Below are 7,294 nucleotides of genomic sequence, written 5' to 3'. Positions count from 1 at the left end.
CTTAAAGACTTGGGTTATTCTTTCAAATACTATGCAAAAAGGTTTATGATAAAGGAAATTAGTGGTTGAAATGATTATTGGGGTGCCAATAATAAATGAATATTGAAGTCCTCCAAGTAGATCCTGTTGCAAAACACCAGTGTGCTTGTGAATTAGTAAAGAGGTTTTTAGTAGAGATGGGAAATTTCAGGAAGTACATATTATTCCCTCTAAGCTTCTCTGTCAGTGGTATCTCCATGGTTTCTGCATGCTATCTGACATTCAGATCCAGTGTAAACATGATTCAACTTGAATGAAAAAGTGACATTATATTTCCATAAAGAATACACGTGGAGGATCCTACATCTTGTTTGGTAAGTGTTTATTGTGTTCATATAGTTCTTAACCACAATTAGGATGAAAGGGCACAGAAGACAAACTAGGGTCTTCTTTAAATGTCAACTTGAAGAATACTCAGGTAAGATTTCTGCATTCACCAATCCAAATTTGGAGATAGATTATTTTAAGATCCTATTTAAACAAAATTTAATAAAAATCCTGTGTGAGAAAGAATGAACATGACCTCTACAATCTTAATTCTGTTCTGCTACACAGCAGGTATTTGTATAAATGCTTCTATGCCTATGGACATCATTAACATTTGGTACCGGGTTTCCCAGTGGCTGGTGGGTTTGAACCACCAACCTTGTGGTTAGCAGTCCAGTACTTATCCTACATAGTCACTGCTGCTTCCACAGTGCCACATCTCACTTATTAATGTCTAATGATATGAAATTCATGATCACAGTCTACTCCAAGAAATGTGTTACATAGAAAGAGTTATTCACTTTTCCATATTCCTAAAATTTGTTGCAACAATCTCTTCTGTTGTTCTTATAGTGTTTGTTTGTAATTGCTTACAACCCAGTGGTTAGTGATTTGTACATATTTTTAAAATACTTGTTGACAGAATGGCTGGACGTTTTTTCTTTCATTAGTCTAGACTGTGTTATTTGAAAGTGCAGACCATCTTGTTCATTTTTCTGATCCCTGGCATCCATGCTGAATACATGTTTACTAAATGATCACATTTTTTATCCTTAGTTTGCAAACAATGAAACTTAGACAGAAAAGGTTAAATAACTGGCCCAAATTATACAAACAGTAAGTGGTAGAGAGCCAGGATTGGAATACTGGTTTTAGAGCAGTTCTTAGTAATTATGATTATACTTGGCAAATTAAAGATGTCTACAAAGTTCTTGACATTCCTTTCATCTAGAGGTGGAAATCTATGTCCCTTTCCTTGAATCTGGTCAGTGTTATGACTGCTTGGATCAGTAGATGGAGTAAAATATTGTGAGAGTTTCCGGGCATAAGATTTAAGAGAATAGCTCATTTTACTTCTGATTTTTTTATGATGCCTGATGCTCTAACAGACATGATATCTAAACAGAGCAGAACAAGAGAATACTGAATGATTTAAAATCAGGAAAGTTATGTATCAGGATTGTTTCCATTCACCACACTTATTCAACCTGTATGCTGAGCAAATAATCTGAGAGCTGGATTGTATGAAGAGCAATATGGCATCAGGACAGAAGAAAGACTAATTAACAACTCATAATATGCAGATTTAGGAGCTCTGGTAGCATAGTGGTTATGAATCGGGCTGTGAACCTTAAGGTCAACAGTTCGAAACTACCAGCTGCTCTGCAGGAGAAAGATGAGGGTTTCTGTTCCCGTAAATATTTACAGCCTTGGAAACCCTATACAGGGTGGCTATGTGTCGGAACCCACTCCAAGGCACTTAGCAACAACAACAACAATATGCAGATGATGCAACCTTGCTAATTGAAAGCAAAGAGGACTTCTGCTGAAGATCAAAGACTACATTGCCTTTAGTATGGATTGCACCTCACTGTAAAGAACACAAAACCATTCAAAATTGGGCCAATAAATATCATCATGATAAATGGAGAAAAGATTGAGGGTGTCAAAGACTTCAATTTCCTTGGATACACAATCAATGCTCTGGAGCCCTGGTAGAGTAGTGGATTATGAATTGGGCTGCAAACCTTAAAGTCAGCAGTTTAAATCTACCAGCTGCTCCACTGGAAAAATATGAGGCTTTCTGTTACTATAAATGATACTGTAGGATAAGCATTGAACTGCTAACCACAAGGTGGGAGGTTTAAACCCACCAGCTGTTCCTTGGAAACCTTATACAGGATTACTATGTGTCAGAACCAACTAAATGGCTTTTAATAACTGCAAAGATTTACAGCCTCAGAAACCCTATACAGGGTTGCTATGATTTGGAACAGACTCCATGGCATATAACCACCATAACCAATGCTCATGGAAGCAGTAGTCAAGAAATCAAATAATGTACTGCATTATGCAAATCTGCTGTACAAGACCTCTTTAATGTGTTGAAAAGCAAAGATGTCAGTTGGAGGACTAAGGTGCATCTGACCCAAGCCATGATGTTTTCAACCACCTCATATGCATGTGAAAGTTGGATAATGAATAAGAAAGACTGAAGAAGAATTAATGTGCTTGAATTATGGTGCTGATGAAGACCATTGAAAGTACCATGGACTGTCAGAAGAGCAAACAAGTCTGTGTTGGAAGAAGTATGGCCAGAATGCTCCTTAGAAGCAAAGATGGTGAGACTTTGTCTCTTATACTTTGGATATATTATCCGGAGAGACTGGTATTTGGAAAAGGACATTTTGCTTGGAAAAGTGGGGTGGGTAAAAAAGAGGAAGACCCTGAACAAGATTGGTTGACACAGTCATGGTAAAAATGGGCTCAAATGTAACAACAATTGTAAAAACCTGGCAGTATTTCTTTCTGTTGTACATAGAGTCACTATGAGTCGGAACCAACTTAACATCACCTAATAGAAAAAAAAAAAAAACCAACAACATCGGATGACACAACCTTACTTGTTGAAGTTGATGAGGACTTGAAACATTGATGAAGATCAAAGACTACATTTTTCAGTATGGATTACAACTCAACGTAAAGAAAGTAAAAATTCTTACAACTGGACCAATAGTTGTCAAAGAGAAAACAAGTTGAAAAGAGAAAACAGTGATCTTGTCAAGAATTTCATTTTTTTTTGGATCCACAATCAACACTCATACAAACAGTAGTCAAGAAATCAAAAGACAAATTGTATTGGGTATATCTGCTACAAAAGATCCTTTTGAAATCTTAAAAAGCTAAGATGTCACTTTGAGGTCTAAGGTGTGCCTAACCCAAGACATGGTATTTTCAATTGCCTCATATGTATGTGAAAGCTGGACAGTCATTATGGAGGATTGAAGAAGAATTGATGCATTTGAATTATTGTTTTGAAGAAGAATATTGAAAGTACTGTGGACTGCAAACCTATTTTGGAAGAAACAATGACTGGATTGATACTTTGGATATTTTATCAGGAAGGATGGGTCCCAAGAGATGGAATTCCTGCTTGGCATAATAAAGAGTTAGTGAAAAAGAGGAAGACACTCATAGAGACAGATTGACAATAGGCTGAAACATAACCCTTGTTAGGATGGAGCAGATTTGGGCAGTATCTTATTCTCTCATACATTGTGGGTTGACACAGATTTTATAAAATCTTAAGAACAACCACAACACAAAGCTCTTGTTTCCACCCTTCTTTCCCTAAATGACTTATCCTTTGGTGTTAAAAAAAAAAAAAAAAAATCAGTGTTTTGGATTCTGATCCTGGGCTGAAAATGACACCAGCTTTTTCCAATGTGTAAGGAGAATAGGGAGGAGAGTAGAGGGTGTGAACAAAATCAAGATTCTTCAGTGGAGAAAGAAAGAGAGGATGGATACTAGGGGGCCAACTGACATTCTATTCCCAGTCCAATTCAGTTTTCTCACTGTTGAACAGGACAGAATATTACCTTGAGAAGTATATGTGATATCAAATGATGGCATGAAAACTCTTTCTAAACTGTAATACAGTATATAATAGTTGGAGTCAGATTATTCTAAATATTCCTTTATGTGTGCAGTTTACTCAATGATTGTCTGTACTCTGGAATTATTTACTATGTTGCTGTTTAAATATGTTTCCAAAGTTTTGATATATAAATTTAAGATGATAAATAAATAGATGCTCCTGGCCAATAGGTCCACATGTATTTCCCTTATTTAGCATTACTAATGGTTCTCGCTTTCTTATTTTCACAAACCCATAAACATAAAGCATGGTATTATTCCTGAAACAAACTATATATAGAAAGGACACATTCATTTTTAAAAGTCTGCAAGGTAGTAGGTGCTGAGAAGAATGTATGATAAATGTCATCACTAAGCCAGAATGCTGTGTCCTGGTGTGGCACTGTGGGTTAATGCAGTGGACTTCAAGGTAGGTTGGAATTATAAGGTCAGTGGTTCAAGCTCACCAGTCGCTCTTTGGAAACCCTACACAGAGTTGCTGTAAGTTGGAACCTACTCAATGGCACTTAACAACAACAATCCAGAATACAAAAATACCCAGTTCTGATGTGAAGTTCAATTCAAGCCTACTTGCTTTTAAGCATCTAATGGGACATTCTCAGGTAAATCATAAATTTTGGGTCAAAACACTGTGTTTTTCCAAACATAATTATATTTCTCTTTGCTGGGCTTATATTTTCCCTATTTTATAAGATGTCAAACTTTGAAAAATAAAATTACATTGAACCAAACTGACAGGGTGTATACCATGATGTGAACTTCTGCAACTCTTCTTAAGGTAAATGGAAATCTCGGATACTAGGCTCTTGGTGAGCAGATCTCTGGTGTCAAAATTTGTCAGAACTGGCTGCCTGTCTGCCTGGTATAAGTGTATATTCTTTTCAAAGCAAAACAAAACAAAATTCTGATTTTGATGGCAGATCTCTCTTTTTTTGAAAAAAAAGCTTTATTGTGTTAACAAAAATGACATAGAACATTTGCCAGTTCAAAAAAATTTTTTTTTCTTTACAAGTACAGTTTAGTGACACTGGTTTTGTCATCATGGTCTGCAATCATCACAACTATTTGTTTCTAAACTATTCTACCACAATTAAAAGAAATTCAATATCATCCATAAATAAGTAAGTAAGTAAGTAAGTAAATAAATAAATAAATAAATTCAGTATCCTTTAAACTAAGAATCCATTTTAACCTTCTCACACACTCCCAGTAACCTCTAATAAACTATCATCTATACACTAGGCTCAGTCAAAGAGTGTTGGTACCAGGGTTCCTCATCATACATGCATGAACTTATTCAAAACAAAACATGTTAAGAGATGTCTGTGCTATCAATGGAACACTGCAGACAAGTTTTCTCCATAATGAAATTGTTTTAACCTTGTTAGAGTGTCTTCAAAAAAGGTCCAGTCAAAACAATGGCTTCTGGGGGCATCTGCTGGGCCAGTTCAAGTCATGTCAGAAAGGTCAGCTCAGGAAGTTATGCCAACTGATTTTCGTTTTGTTTTTATTTGCTCCAAAGGGACAGTTTTGGTAGATTTTTCTTAAAGGACGCATGATTGCTATGGGGGCTTATTCTGAAAATGTATGGAGAAATCTGAAAACTTCATTGGTGAGAAAAAGGCCACAAAAGGTACACTGAGGAATGTTTCTCCATCACTGCAATGCACATGCTCATTCTTCAAGGGTCACAAGAACGGTCCTACTAGAATTTAATTGGGAAAACGTACCCATTCTCCCTACACACGTGATCTTGCCCCTACAGAGTTCTTTTTGTTTCCCAAATTCAAAGAATATTGAAATGAACATGATTGGCACCTTCATGATTGGATGTAAAAAAAAGCATTTTGACTGGGTATAAATTGATGAGCACAGATTTCTTTGGGGAAAGGTTAGAGAGCTGGAAACCCTGCCTTTGCAGTGCTTTGTTTAATATAAAATTGATGATCTGCCCTGTAAACCGTCATTCAATTTACAATAAAATCTTAAAAACAACAACAACAAAAAAAAAACACCCAAAACAAGTATCTGGACCTATATGTTGAGAAAAACATGGCTTCATATTTTAACATTTCTGTTTAATCAAGGTTTCTATAATTATGCAGAAATGCTTTTTACCTCTTCACATATGTTTGCCTAGTAGAGTCATGCAATATTTGTCCAATTGTTACTGATTTATTTCACTCAGCATAACATTTTCTAGGTTTATCCACACTATAGGAACTTGTTTCACTTTATATCCCACCTGAATTTAGAGATCATCTGAAGAAGAAGTTTGATATATTAAACACTAAACACTGAAGACCACGAGAGTTGTGGGATGACATGAAGAACAACATACAGGAAGAAAGCAAAAAGTCATTAAGAAGACAAGAAAGAAGGAAAAGGTCAAAATGGATGTCAGAAGAGACACTGAAACTTGCTCCAGCATAGAGATTCTAAAGCAAATGGAAGAAATGAAGAGGTTCAGGAGCTGAACAAATATTTTCAAAGATCAGCTCGAGAAGATAAAGCCAAATGTTACAACAAAATGTCCAAAGATCTGGAGTCAGAAAACCAAAAAAGGAAGAACACACTCAGCATTTCTCAAGCTGGGGGACCTGAACAAAAAATTTAAGCTTCGACTTTCGTTATTGAAAGATTCTCTGGGCAAATGAATATACAGAGTCACTGTACCAAAAGGGAATAGTTGATGTTCAACCATTTCAAGAGGTAGCATATAATCAAGAGCCAATGATCCTGAAGGAGGAAGTCCAAGGTGCATTGAAGGAATTGGCAAAGATCAAGTCACCAGGAATTGATGGAATAAAAATTGAAACCTTTCAAGAAAGTGAGGTGGCACAGGTGGCACTCACTTACCAATGCCAAGAAATTTGGAAGAAAACTATCTGGTCGACTGATTGGAAGAGATCTGTATTTGTGCCCCTTCCAAAGAGAGGTGACCCAACGGAATGGGGAAATCATCAGACAATATCTTTGATATCCCATGCGAGTAAAGTTTTACTAAAGGTAATACAGAAATGGCTGTAAGCATACATTGACAGAAAACTTCCAGAGATTGAAGCCAGATTCAGAAGAGGCAGTGAAATGAGGGACATTATTGCTGATGTCTGATGGATCTTGGCTGAAAGCAGAGACTATCAGAAAAGTGTTTGCCTGTGTTTTATTGATTATGCAAAGGCTTTTGATTGTGTGGATCATGACAAGCTATGGACAATATTGTGAAGTATGAATATTCCGGAACACTTAATTGTGCTCATGAGGAATCTGTACCTGGACCAAGAAGCAGTTGTTCAAACAGAACATGGAGACACTGAATGTTTTTAAATTA

The sequence above is a fragment of the Chrysochloris asiatica genome, unplaced genomic scaffold (assembly GCF_000296735.1).
Source record: "Chrysochloris asiatica unplaced genomic scaffold, ChrAsi1.0 scaffold00109, whole genome shotgun sequence".
Lineage (NCBI taxonomy): Eukaryota > Metazoa > Chordata > Mammalia > Afrosoricida > Chrysochloridae > Chrysochloris > Chrysochloris asiatica.
This window is presented reverse-complemented; position numbering follows the sequence as displayed.